Source organism: Neofelis nebulosa, chromosome 2 (assembly GCF_028018385.1).
Source record: "Neofelis nebulosa isolate mNeoNeb1 chromosome 2, mNeoNeb1.pri, whole genome shotgun sequence".
In the NCBI taxonomy this organism is placed as follows: domain Eukaryota; kingdom Metazoa; phylum Chordata; class Mammalia; order Carnivora; family Felidae; genus Neofelis; species Neofelis nebulosa.
Genome location: NC_080783.1, coordinates 4,009,724 through 4,023,724, shown reverse-complemented (window position 1 = coordinate 4,023,724; position 14,001 = coordinate 4,009,724). Strand labels below are relative to the sequence as shown.

The 14,001-nt window shown below is 52.7% G+C and overlaps 1 long non-coding RNA gene across 2 annotated transcripts; it reads left to right on the top strand.

Moving 5' to 3' along the window:
- The first annotated feature begins 2,145 nt into the window (after nt 1–2,145).
- Nucleotides 2,146–10,529, top strand: LOC131495335 (uncharacterized). 2 transcript variants are annotated; one of them, XR_009253902.1, is made up of 5 exons: nt 2,146–2,710; nt 2,863–2,955; nt 5,057–5,365; nt 6,900–9,168; nt 9,602–10,529. It is a non-coding gene; the product is annotated as an uncharacterized LOC131495335 (long non-coding RNA). The 2 variants fall into 2 exon arrangements; XR_009253900.1 differs by having other exon boundaries at nt 5,057–9,168.
- The last annotated feature ends 3,472 nt before the right edge of the window (nt 10,530–14,001 follow it).

The window sequence follows — 14,001 nt, the reverse complement described above, 5'->3', positions numbered from 1 at the left end:
CGTGGGAACACCACCTTGGCAGCCACCGCACCCGCCGAGGGCCGGTCTCTTTCCAAAGGCCGTGCCTTTGCCGTGGCTATTCCCCGCACCTGGGATGCTCTTGACCCAGATCTCTGCCAGGCCGGCAACCTTTGTTTTGCAGAGAACAACTCAAAGTCACCGGTGCTGGGACTCTCATGGGTACCTCCCATCAGCTCCCCAGTGTGTCCCCCGCTCCCCGCCTCTGCATGGCTGTGTTTAAAACCGAATCCAGGATTTCATTTATCAGCTCTGGTAAGATGACAGGCACAGAGGCACCTGCCTTGGGAGAGAGGAGCGTATGACTCACAGTTCCCAAGACAAGGGGACCACCAAGCACGCGGGGCCACACGAGGAAATGCTGGCCTTGACCAGGAGGCACAGGGGCAAGTGGAAATCAGGGGCCAGAACTTAGATGTGGTTTTTGTGGGAAGGAATGGGGAGGGAGGGCAGACCAGCTGAGTGGTTTAGCATTGGATCCCTTGAGTATTTTCGGCAGGCTCTGGGCGGCAGGGGTGGTCTCCCGTAGCCCAGTACTCGGACTTGGGGGGATTTAGGGCAGGGGAAGGTTGGCTTGGCATGAGCGTTGAAGGAGATGACTGTGGGACCAGACTAAGGACTGGTTGGCCTGCATAGGGAAGGTGTGCCCGCAGGCCAGGTGAGTCGTGTACTGCCTCTAGGAATCGGCTAACCCTGAGAGGGACAGTCCGCTGCTGGGTCTGCAAAGCCCCAAGAGGCAAAAGCCCTATAATATATAGAAGATAAAAAGGGTGGCGGATACAGGCTGCGGGCATGGGCTCCTGTGCCCTCTGGCTTTTGCCAGAAGAGAGAACGCCATCAGGGTATTTACCCACCTGTCCCCTCCCTGGCAGGCTGTCACCTGACTGAAGCCACACGGCTTTGTCCTCCTCTGCGGGACTTTCCCCATGGTTTCTGTGGGCCACCCCTCCCTCCTTGCCCTGGGGCCACTGCCCCCATTCCCTGTGAGCCTCATAGACCCTTCCCACGCTCACAGGGGGCCAATCTTGTTAAAGCCCTCTTTGAGCTATCCTAATTTAAGTGTGGCGGGTGCCCTCTGTTTCCTGCTGGGATGCTTACGAATGCCAGAACTGCACCCAGAAGCAGCCCTCTGACCCTCCGAATGGATTCTGGGATTGGGTTGCTTACCTATTCAATGACCACAGGACTCACCTCCCTGCTGGCAACGTGATTCATGCGCGGCACGTGGAGGCCTCACGGCGATCACGTTACCATCGTGGCATCACCAGTGGAAGCATGGCACGACGCACAGGTAGAAGGCAGGCGGCTGTGGCACTCGGTCACCATGGCAACGACAATGCTCAACAACATTGTGGAGTAATCTGGCTTCTTCTTACCACCCAGGGAGCAGGCAGAGAGAACGAGAAATTAACACTATACGTAACGCAATTAAGAACAAGTGTGCAGAGCCAGCTTTCCAGAATCCTCTCTGTGGTCTTGGGGCCGACATGGCGGAGGCCTTAGTCTAGGCGCTGGCTATACGGCTGGGCCGCAGAGTGGGGTCCCAGTTAGAAGTGCAAGCACCCAGGTGCAGCCAGAGTAAGGACGATGGGAAGGGGAGTCAAGGGTGGAGAGTCTGGAATGAGCCTCCATACTTTCCCTGAACCTCCCTTGGTCAACGTGAATAGTGCCTTTGTTGAAACCAGTAATAACAGCAGCCTGATGATCCTAATTGGGGTGTTGCACCTGTTTTCTGTGTCCTTTGCAGGTCACACCTTTCCCAGAGCACTGGGATGCACAGAGTCTGGAATGCACAGACTCCAGCACAGAGTCTGGAATGAGCCTCCATACTTTCCCTGAACCTCCCTTGGTCAACGTGAATAGTGCCTTTGTTGAAACCAGTAATAACAGCAGCCTGATGATCCTAATTGGGGTGTCGCACCTGTTTTCTGTGTCCTTTGCAGGTCACACCTTTCCCAGAGCACCCTCCTCCCCACCCGGCCAGAGCCAGGTCCTTCCCCCTCCCAGCTCTGCCCCAGAACCTCAGGGTTAGCTGATTCCTAGTTAGCTGATTCCTGTTTGATTCGTTGCTGTGCTTGGGCCGCCACAGCAGAATGCCACAGGCTGGGCAGCTGACACGGCAGGAGCTAACTTTCTCCCAGTTCTGGAGGCTGGAAGTGCAGGGTCACGGGGCTGACAGGGTTGGTTTCTGGTGAGACCCCGTCCCGGCTGGCAGACGCTCTAAGTCCCTCCAAAGGCCCTTGGCATAGTGTTCCAACTGTGCTGGGAGAAGGCAGCCATGGCTTTGATCATGGGGTGACATGGGGACAGTATTCGGGGGAACCAATATGGCATCAACGTGAAGATGGATGGAGAGGGAATAAATGAGGCGGTCAAGCCCCTCGGGGGGAGACTAAGCAAATCCAAACGTGCGGAGTTGAGTATCTAGACTGACAGAGCAGCGGAGTTGAGACGGGGGGCTGCGTTTCAGAGACATCCAAGGAAAGATGGAAAGAAGGAAGTTTAGCTGGAAGGAGGGGGGGGGCAGCAATGAGGAAGAGCTACAGACATCCCAGTGAGGGAACCCGGATGCCTAAGAGGCCGTGCCCGTGGGAACCTGGCTGGCACTCCTGCGTGGGCACCTGTGATGTTTAGGAGGGCTGACATCTCGTGGACCAACGTTCAGCCGTGGGGAGATGGGCACTGGTGGTGGGTGAGTCTCCGTTTCATCCCACGCGTGGACCATTCCGAGTCACGCCCTTCTGTCCTCACCATGTCCCGCTGGGGGGGATGCGTGGTGACCAGCTTGATATCAGATGGCAGGGTGTATCACACTGACTGCACGGGCTTTTCGTCTCTCCCTAGGTACTCTTCCCGGATCCCTATCCCTCTACCTGGTTGACCTCCCAACATCAGCTACCTGCACACCACCCTTCTCCGAAGCTGGATTTTTGGTGGGTGAAGGGATAACACCAAGTCAGGTCCCTTTTGGTGAGGGATCACGCGGCTGGCTCGAGACACGCAGGGCTTGATACGATGCTGGGCAGGCCGTCCGCGATGCACAGCGAGGGATGTGGGCTCAACCTCACGTACCCAGAACGGACAGCTGTTGCCAGGAACTGATGCATTTCCTGATGGAGGGTGTAAGAAACAGAATGCTAGAGGCTGAGGCCCGGGCAAAGGCTACTAGAACGATTCACCGCGACCCGCATTTGCTGTGCCTGCTCGGGTCCCAGGCTGAGCCAGGAAGCAGGTGCACAGTGGTCAACAGGATGTGGTTCCTGGCCTCTTGGGGCTTACAGTCTAGGGGAGGAGGCAGAACCAAAAGGTAGCAGCCCCCCGGGGACAAGTATAATCCTAGAGGCCCCCTTGGGGGACATAAAGGGAGGGTGATCCCCACGATCCCCAGAGATGAAAGTCTTCTCCTGAAAGAAGTCTTCCTGACCCCTCACTACCAGAAATGGCCCCTCCCTGCTCTGAAACCCCCCCACACGTGACCTTCTCTTTGCATTTTTCACACGTTGCCTTCTGTTCCTTGCTTCCTTTTCACCCATGTTCATCTGGCCTCACCAAGTACGCAGCAAACTCCTCGGTTCCCGGCCAGGTCTTAGTCATGTTTGCAGCGCCCCAGTCTCTCTACTGTCCCTTCTGTCTCCCTACTGGACCTTTGTCCTGCTCCAGGCCGAGTCTCTCACATTTAAGAGCTTAATGGACCTTTGGATCGGTTATTGATAAATGGATGGGACAAAGGGAGGAGGGAAAGGAGGAAACAAAGTGCAGAGAGTGAGGAGGGGAACCAGGCCAGGAGGGCTGCACCAGGGAGGGGGTCGGGACACAGGGGCCAGGCAGTGGTGATGTCAGATGCTTCCAATGGCCAAGGGGACATATGTGGAGAAAGGCCAGGGAATTCGGGAGGAAGGAGATCCCACGTGACCACAGACAGAGAGATGGCCACAGAGTGACAGCTCCATCTATGGATTTCGGGGGGCCGACAATGTCCCCGGGGAGCACTCCACTCAGATCCCATTCCTGAACTTCCAGCTCCGTGGACCTGCCTCTTGGGCATCTGTATCTGGGCATTTCACAGGAGCTTCAGAGTCCACATGGTCAAGATGAGAAAGACTATCACCTCCTCTAGGAAGCCTTCCATGATGCCGCTTCCCCCATAGAGCTATTAGTTCTTTACCTTTTAGTTGCACCCACCACAGTCCCTTATCACCTACTCACCAGGGTGGGGTCTGTCTCCCCTGTCTGGCCATGAGCACACCCAGGGCAGGGGCTTTGCTTCAGTCACTGTGTGTTCCCACACTTAGCTCTCTGCCGGTGTGCCGTCCAGACTCTAAAAAAAGATGATGGGTCCCTGAAGGATGGGAACACGAGGCATTGCAGTGAGTGGGAAAGGGAAATGGAACGTTCCCTGGGGGTGTCAGCTAGACCAGCCGTAGGTTTAGTACAGATGTGAGTGGAAAGTGAAAACGGTCAGCAGTGGAGACAGAGGCAGTTAGAGGAGCCGCGGGTCTGCTGTCCCTTTGCCTCCAGTTACTTGCAGGTGGCCATGATGACCTTAGTTAGACTCCAACCAGAAGTCGGAAGCAGCCGACGCTACCTATGAGTAGTTTGAGTGATTTTTGCCCCGCCAGCATCCTGGAGCCGGCTCTGCTCGAAAATGTTCACCCATGAAATACAATATATCTGTAAACACATTCTGATGAAATCTAGATGAGGGGAGTCCCCCGACAAGGTGGGTGTGTGTCTGGGGTGGATGCTAATGGCCTGGAAATGAGGACAGAAGAGGTCAGCTCCGGGGAGTTCTGGCAGTCTCCACGGTGACATCTCAGATGACCCTGGCGTCAGGGAAGCTCGCTCGTAAGTCCAGCGAGGCGGGCTTGCCAAGGACTCTGGGAGCGGGTCACGAGGAGCCAAATGCACAGGAAAACCAACCAGGGGCACAGCCCAGGGAGGGGACAGCAGCCAATAAGTCCAACCCCCTGACCTTTTTCCATTCTTTTCCATGGGAATCTGCGTTTGTTTGGAAATTTGCTTCCTCATGATTTTTCAGCTCAGGCCTGCCTGCTCAACTGGCCCCGAGCACCCAAATGCAGACGAGGCACGTCTCCGTGATTCTCCGATTGGAAGTACCCGGCCACCGGTGGCGACCCCAGGATCTCGCGGCATCTACTCCTGCAAAGCCGGCTGCTCTGTGCCTGACGCACGGGGCCGACAGCCAGGCTTATTTCCGCATCAGCTGCACCTTGAGGAGCCTAGCACTGAGCACCACGCTACGGGAGACATTCTTTATTTTCCTTCATTATTTTCTTTAAGATTCAGAATGCAAGGACCTTGGTGTCACCACAACCCTACTTCACAGGTGGGGAAACTGAGGTCAGAAAGTTGAAGTGGCTTCCCCAGAGTCCCCAGGCAGCGGGTGACAGAGCTGGAGTCAAGTCAAAGCCTCTGCCCCACCCAGGACAGGTGTCACTGCTCTGTGTCTGGGGGCCGATAACCGTATTCTTACAAAATTAGCAGGCGGTTCATCCGAGGGCCCCGGGGCTCTTTTCCAGGCTTTCCCAGCGCGTTGGGTATTTCTGCCGAAAACTGGGGCAACGCACTTACAAGATAATGCAATGACTTGATTCTGTCTGCGTCCCTGTTAAATTTATTTTAAAATGTCAGAATGGTAATGTGACACGTGCATTTCACGTGTTGACTGAACAGCTGGTAGTTTTTTTTTTACTTTTTTAAAAAAATGTTTACTTATTTATTTTTGAGAGAGAGAGAGAGAGAGAGAGAGAGAGAATAAGAACGCAAGAGCAGGGGAGGGGCAGAGAGAGACAGGGAGACCCAGAATCTGAAGCAGGGAATCTGCAGCGGGTTCCAGGCTCCGAGCGGGGCCCGAACTCACGAACTTCGAGACCCTGAGCTGAAGTCAGACGCTTAACAGACTGAGCTACCCAGGCACCCCTTTTGCTTTTAATGAAGCGATGGATTTAATAACTAGTTAATAGCCAGTGAAGATGGTTAAGCCAGCTGTTGACAGATGTCATTCAAGTGTTTCTTTCTAAAGCATGTGATTTAAAGGAAAACACCATGTAGGTTCGTGACCCGCTGCCTCACCTGTGCCACCTAAAGGCATGTGTGGACAGGTTCCCTGCACATATCCTCTGCTTCATCCTTTCTCCTCCTTTCCTCTTCGTGCTTTGTTGCCCCAGGTTTGGGGGCCCCCCATCTACCTCATGGCGTTCATTGTATATCACTGTGCTTCTCCTGCCTTCCATCTGCTTGGAATGGGTTCCCTCTGGGACCGTCCAACTCCTATTCATCCATCAAAACCCAACGTGGGCCTCTTTTCCAGGCAGGTTCCCTGAAACCTGAGCTAACAGGTGCTCCCACAGCCCCCAGGGACACTGCCATGTCTGGCCCTGCATATGCGCCTGCTATCACTGCCATAACAAATTACTGTAAGTTCAGTGGCTTAAAGCAATGCAAATTTATTATTTTGCAGTTCTGGAAGCCAGACGCCCATCCTGGGTCTCCCTGGGCTAAAACCAAGGTGTCCGCAGGATTGCACTCCTTTCCGGAGGCTCTAGGGGGGATCCACACCGCCACCCTTTTTGGCTTCTAGAGGCTGCCTGTGTCCCTTGACTTGAGTTCCCTTCCTCCTCCTGCAAAGACAGCATGAAGGGTTAAGTCCTTCCCACATCCAGCCACTCTGACTTCTGCTTTCTGCTTGCCTGGTCACCTCTCTTGGACTCTGACCCTCCTGCTTTCCTCTAAAGTGCCCCCTCACACGAGGTCTTTAACGTCCTCACATCTGCTTGTTGCCACATGAGGTGGGGGGATTAGGACATGGCCGTCTCTGGAAGGAGGCACTATTCTGCCCCATCTCCTGTCCTTGTTTACAGCTCTTACTAGAACGTAAGTGCCTTGGGGCAGAGCCCGCGTCTCGTTCGTCTTGCTTTTCTATCCCCCACCACTAGATCGGACCCATCGTGGGACCTTCATAAATACATGAACTGAGTTCACCTGCCTCCCCACTACCTGGAATCACATCCCGCCAACCCGCTGAAGCACTAGCTCTTGCCTGCATCGTTCGGGGACCGCTCCTGCCCCAGGATGATGCACAGTTGAACCGGGAGCTCCTGGAGACTACACCCTTTGGGCTCAGAGGAAGAAGAATCTAGAAGTGGAAGGGGAGGCTGTGGGATCCTCAGGCATGCACCAGCTACCCACCGCTCTGCTTGGCGGGGCAGGAGCCCGGAGAGCCCTCTTGCCTGAGCAGACCCAGACCAACAATGTTAGTTTCTAGCATCTCTGCTGACTCCCGTTGCCGCAGACCAAGCCGTAGAGCCCAGAGCGGTGCGTGGGGCTCGCAGGGCAGATCCAGGGTGTCTAGACAAAGCTGCTCGTTGGCAGGACCCTTCCCATCCCCTGCCCACTGGAATCAACGGCTGTTGGATCCTTCTTGGCTCTGGGCTCTTGGTATATTCCCAGTGTACACCTTTGTCTCCCACCTGCCTCACTTTTAGGCTCCCACGCGTGCAGGGTGAGCCTGGCTGCGTCCCCCCACCCCTTGCACTGCACGCCTCTCTGCTGTGCTCCCCGTGATCCGCCCCTGGGCTCGGCCGGCCAGCCTGAACCCCATCAAAGGCAGGCTTAAAAAAAAAAAGAAAAACAAACCCATGCCGGAAGAGAATGAGTGTTTCGGCACAGAAACAGAAACCGCCTAAGGAAAGAGCGTGTAGATGCGAGCATCACAGCACGGGGGGCAGTCTGTGCTGTTGCCCGGCCTGCGCAGGACCCAGGGCGGCTTCTCCGGATCCCAGCCAGCGGCTCAGACGTGTTCTCTCTCCATGGGGTTCTCTCCGGAGGAGTCCCGGGGGGAGGCGTGGAGCCCACCTCTCCTGTGCCGGCAGGCAGACAGAGCATAAGCACGGACGTCAGCAGTTAGAGTCTCCCAAGGCCCTCCTGCTGGGCTGCTGGGGGCCTAGGTTTGTGCACCGCCCCCCCAATCCCCAACAGTGGCCTTCTTCGGACACGCTGGGAGCCTCTATGGACCTCAAATGCCAGCTTCTCTGAGCTGCTCTGTGTTGCTCTGAAGGGAAGGCAGATAACGACCTTGACCGGGCGGTTGCCCTGCCTGAGCCCGTTCAGCAGCACTAAAGCCAGACTCTGAAGGGCTCTCAAGTCAGACCCGGCCCCGGTTCTGATTGGCTGCACCACTCTGCTTGCTGGTCCCGCCTCCCGATCCGGGGTCTACCTCAGCGGTCGGCTTGCTTTTCTTGTTAAGGACCAGATAGCAAAGATTTTTGGCCGTGAGGTCTTGAGAGCAGCTACTCATCTTGGCCACTGTGGTGCAGAAGCAGCCATGGACAATGTATAAAAAAGCGGGCGTGGTTGTGTTACCCAGAAAGCAGGCAGCCGCCAGATTTGGCCCACAGTTTGCTGACCCCTGTTCTAATTCGTAAAATGAGGATCGTGAAGGTATTTATTAGATAGGACCGTTGAGAAAATAAGGCTCTCGGCGCAGAACGTGACAGACACTAAGTGCTGACGGATGCCCGTGAGTAATGCTGTGCACCCGGAACAGGTGCAGGTGTCTGGGCTGAGCACTGAGTTTATTCTTCTGTAGAGCTCGACGTTCTCCTTTGACTTCTCTGGGCTGTGCATCTGTAAAATTCTGTGGTTGCACGGACTAGCGTCGATGTTCGCGGAAGTCAGACTCACTCAAGTGAGCCAATGATTCTTGAACACTCCATATGCCTGAGCCTGATGGTGCAGGAAGAGGCTGGAGGAAGGGGCACGTTCCTGTTATATCCACCTCTGAGCACTTCTAGGCCCTGCTTTTCTGGCTCTGCCTCTTTCCATCCTTCTCCCACCTCTCATTTCCCTTCTCAGGCACTGGGGGGCTGCCTCCCGTAATACCCACTTTACTCTTTCCTTCTGCAAATACCGGGAGATCTCTCTACCGTGCAAGCCTAATCATTATCTCTCCTCTTTGTCGGGTACTCAGTGACCTCTGCAAACTTCCACAGGCTTCTTTAAAACGTTTCTTTTAATGTTTATTTATTTTTGAGAAAGAGATCGAGACAGAGTGTGAGAGGAAGAGGGGCAGAGAGAGCAGCGTCTTTTACGACCTAGCCTTGGAGGTCACACATGTCGCAGGTGCCAGAGGTTCTGATTCTGTAGAATGTCACTAAGCCCCACCCACATCCCAGGGGCAGAGAGCTAAGCTTTACTTTTTCTTTCTTTCTTTTTTTTTTTTTGTTTGTTTGTTTGTTTGTTTGTTAAGCTTTACCTCTTGAAGGAGAGTCAAAGAATTTATACATACACTTAAAAACCACCACATACGCATGCGTTAAGTTTTCAACATGCATATCAACGTATGAAGGTTCAGGAACTGAGAAGCCAGAAAGACAGGCTTTTAGATCCCAAATTTCCCCTTGTGCTCCTTAGAGGCTCTTAGAGAAGACTATCATCTTCCCTGAACTTCAGTTTTTATCTGTAAAAAGAGAATGAGGCTACCTAATTCCAAGGAATGTCAGAGAGAGTAAATGAAATGATATGTGGCATAGATAATAAAACTTGTCTCATTGTTCCCGTGCAGGGCGGACGGGTCCCCACCAGGCTCACCTCCCTCCTGCTCCCTGGACACCTTGGATTCCAGCCTCACTGAATGGCTCATTGTCCCGCCCGCCCTGTGCGCCCTCACACCCGGGCCCTTCACACACGCTGCTCCTTCCGCCTGCAGGGTCCCGAACACTTTTATAATTATTCTTACTGTTGCTAATCAAAATCACTCTTCTGTGTCCTCTTGCAAAAGACCTGAAACACCAGAAGGGCTCATATGTTCAATAGCGCTCGCACAGAAAACCGAAACAAGAAAGAGGAAACTTCCTGTGGCCAGTGCCCTGCAGAGACAGTTTTCAGTGGAGACGTGTTGGCCCCCGGCCCACATTCCCGCCCGGGAAGAGGACCTTCCCAGTCCTGGGAGGATGACGCTCTGGGAGCTCCTCACCTGGAAAGGGATCGTTTCGAAAATCGGATCTGTAAACTCACGACGAATCTGCCAAAGGTGCTGTGTCGCGTTCTCTGTCTCCGAGGCCACCCGAGTGTAAAGGCGTGTAAGGAAAACCTCCCATAAGACCTGGTGGCTCCTTGAGCCACACGGGAAAGAAAGAGAAAAAGGTGCCGACTCTTATAAATGGAAGTCTATCGAATTCCTCTTATTATCTGTGTGCTAACAAAGAAGACAGGGGCTGGGAGGCTGCGATTCTGATTCCACTTCCTGTGTGGGGTTTTCCAACACCACCAAGCAATTCTGTGACACCAGCTGAGTGGCCGCTGTCACAATAGCCAGTGGCCGAGCCCCGGTTGTCACCTGTGCTTCGGGCCAACCTGCTATAGGTCAGAGGTTCCCAAGACCCCTCCTCAGGTTCAACCAAGTAGCTAGAGCCCCTCACAGAGCTCGGAGAAAATTTCACTTAGTAGATCGCCAGTTTATGAGAGAGGGATGGAACCCAGGAATAGCCAGACGGAGGAAATGCATAGACGCGGAGGGTCCGTGCTGACGGTGCCACTTGTCCCACACCTCCACGTGCTCACCAACCTGCAAAGCTCTCCGAACCCCGTCCTTCAGGGTTTCGTGGAGGTTTCACCACACAAGCACGACTGATTCAATAACTAGTAGCTGACAAGGGAACTCAGTCTCAAACCCTCCCCCCCTCCCATCCTTAAGTGATCCAGGTGCTTTCCAAAAGTCGCCTCATTAACATGACAAAAGACACCTTAAGGGCTCGCCTCACCTAGGAAATTACAAGGATGTTAGGAGCTCTGCGCCCAGATCCAGGACGAAGACTAGATATATATTTCTTATGAAGAATCACAATATCACAGAGGTCTATCTTCAAGGTGTCCAACAGAGGAACAAATATGAGAACCCCAACTTGCAACGCACCCTATGTTACAGCCTGACAATTTCAACATGATTTAAAAATTTCTATTAAGCCTTTCCCATCCAGACTAACAGTTTAAGGGTCAAGCATTAGGGACTCTTATTTGGACAGTTTCTTTTACTTGATTATAGAATTCTGTTATAGAATTCTATAGAATTTCGATTATAGTTTCATATCACATTTCATTGTAAGGAATACATATTTTTGCCTAAAGATTTGTTGTGAGCACACATATTTGTATATACACATATTTGGTAATTTCCTTCCTTGTTCTTCCCTCCTCACGGTTTCTAGTAGTAAAATCTGTCAACAGTTGTACCACAAAAGAGGATCCCTTCCAGAAAGTTTCCACTAGGTGCCTTTGTCCTGGTAAAGTGCTCCGCTATTTATATGGAGAAGCCGGAGCTCCCCTCGGGCACAGGGTCTATGGATAAGCACAGAGGCCAGTGGGCTTCTGTCTCTGGACGTTGCCTCCTTCCCCATAGAGAGGATGATGAAGGTCATCTGAGCACCAGACACACCCTCATTATAATATGGGGACATGCCTCTGACTGTGAACGTGGGACCTATCAACCAAGAGGGTTTCATGGCTCTGCATGGGATCCCAGCCATGTGCCTTGCCCAATTTATTCTTATTTCTTTAGGGATTGGGCAGAGCCAAGGGGAATCCAATAATCACATCATTATACAGCTGCCATTACAGCCAAAGTGCCATTACAGCCAAAGTCCTGCACAACGAACATGTTTCATATGCAGGCCCGTCAAAGGGGCCAAGCCTGAGTGCCATTTGGAGCCCACGTGTGGAGGCCCTTTGCCAAGAACAGTATATGAAGACAAGGAAGGTGCTTCTGGGAGACTGGTGGGCTGGTGTTTTTGCCGCCTACCAGGTTGTTGGACTATTTTCCCTTTTTATTAAAACGCTGACCCTCAAGAGCCAGTGTTTTTTCCTGTGGCCCCCCCCCCCGCCCCCACCAACCAGGACCCTAATCGGGGGCACAGGTCCCTTTAGGGACCGGAGTCAAAGGCAAAGACTCAAGTATGTGCAGCTCCAAGATGCAGAACTGAGGCCAGATGACTAGTCCCTCTCTATCCCTTGCTGGAGCAGGGCAGTCTGGCAGGGACCTTCTGAACACCTGGCAAGGGGCTGTGTAGACAGGTGCCGCTCCTTTCACACCTAAGTAAGCTGCAAGCCACGGTGGGAGTGGGACAATCCCCATATGCTGAATATTCTCAGTCCCTACTGGATGTCACTGCAAGTCCCACAGAAGCCTCATCGTCCCTTACTCTGTATTATCCCTTAGTTTTGTCAAAAAACCCATATCACAACTGGCTGGACAAAGTCAGGATAGCACAAAATTCACTCGATTGTCAGCTCCAATCTCATGGCGACATGAGATCACATTTACGCTCAGTGAGAAAGAGTTCTGGGATCAATTGGAACTGTCTTCCGTGAGCAAAGGTGGAGGTGGTGGTGATCAGCTTGCTCTATGTTTCCCTCCCCTGGTCTGAATCTGTGAGGCCAATGTATATCCCTAAGTTACAAGCTACAGTATCTCTCCCCTGACCATCTTACAGTAAAAATAGAGGCTGTACATTCTCTTGAAGTCTCCAGAATATGTTTGATGTTTTGTAAGGTGGCCCTGAAGAAACCTCCCAGCAATGGGCATCCAGCAACACCCTGTCTTTGACTCTGACAAAGCGCGTCAGCATCATATGCACAGATGGACGGAGAAGTGGTACTCAGATTCAATATTAAAACTGAGAGGGGGGCTCCTAGGTGGCTCAGTTGGTTGAGCGTCCAACTTCAGCTCAGGTCGTGATCTCGTGGTTCGTGGGTTCGAGCCCCACGTTAGGCTTTCTGCTGACAGCCCAGAGCCTGGAGCCTGCTTCAGATTCTGTGTGTGTGTGCCTTTCTCTCTGTGCCCCTTCCCAGTTCGTGCTCTGTCTCTGTCTCTCAAAAATGAATAAACATTAAAAAGAATTTTTTTAAAAAACTGAGAGGAAAGTCCCCATAAAACAGGGGACTGGCTCTTTCTAGGAGTCTTGAACATAAGGCCAAATTTCAGACCAAGCAATAAAGAGAACTGAAGCCAGAAGGTGAGTCCCAATGTGGGACACAAACGGAGCACAGCAGGGTCATGGCAAGAATGCTCAGTCCAAGGGTCTACAAAAAGGAGAGTGGCGTCTCAGGGGCTATGCTCAGAGAAATAGCAATGTGAGTGGGTTCTGATGACCTTCTTCAACTGTCACGTCATAGATTCTTAGGGTTTGAAAGAGCCTTTCAAGTGATTGAGTTCCCTCACTATCCAATACATTCTTCTTCACCCCCAGTCTCAGGAGCTAGGACAGAATGACAGCCACAGCTGTGGTGGTGGTCTCTCAGGGGAAGGATGCTCTACCTTCTCTACTGGTTTAAATCCCCTTGCCAGGCACAGAAAATTATTCTTCATTCAGCCTTCATTCATTCACTCATTTGGATAGTCAGTCAGTTATTCCAACATCTGCAGGACTTTTTGGAGGACCATGCCTTTGGTGGTCCAAGGCCCCTCTCTGGGAAACATCCCAGCTCTGGCGCTCCATCCATCCAACCGCACCTTGGATTTGTTCAAACATTGGTTCACCAAAAATCATCCAAGGGGCATTGTGGGTTGGCAAGGACTGTGTTCAAATATTCAACACCCTAAATTTCAGACCCACAAAGAGCTTCCTGTAGTCACGCACGCTTTGGACCATTATTAAAGCCAACAAACTGTTTCCATTTCTTCTAACTCATGCTGAAACACATCATCATCTGATGTGGCAGGGATAGCTGTCCTGCCCAGCTGTATTTTCCCAGTTGCTGGAGAGAGTGGGGGAAGGGGATCAAAGAGCCTGAGGATACCAACCACATGGCATGGCTGTGAGCTGCAGCAAAAACACGAACAGCTGGAACTCTCCACTGAGCGGAAGACAATTCGATGGTTGGTACCTCTCAGCCTCTGGTGATTCTGAGTCAGATTTGTCTCAGCTTCTGCTTCCTGGCCTCTGGAACCTCTTTCTGGCTTCATGATTG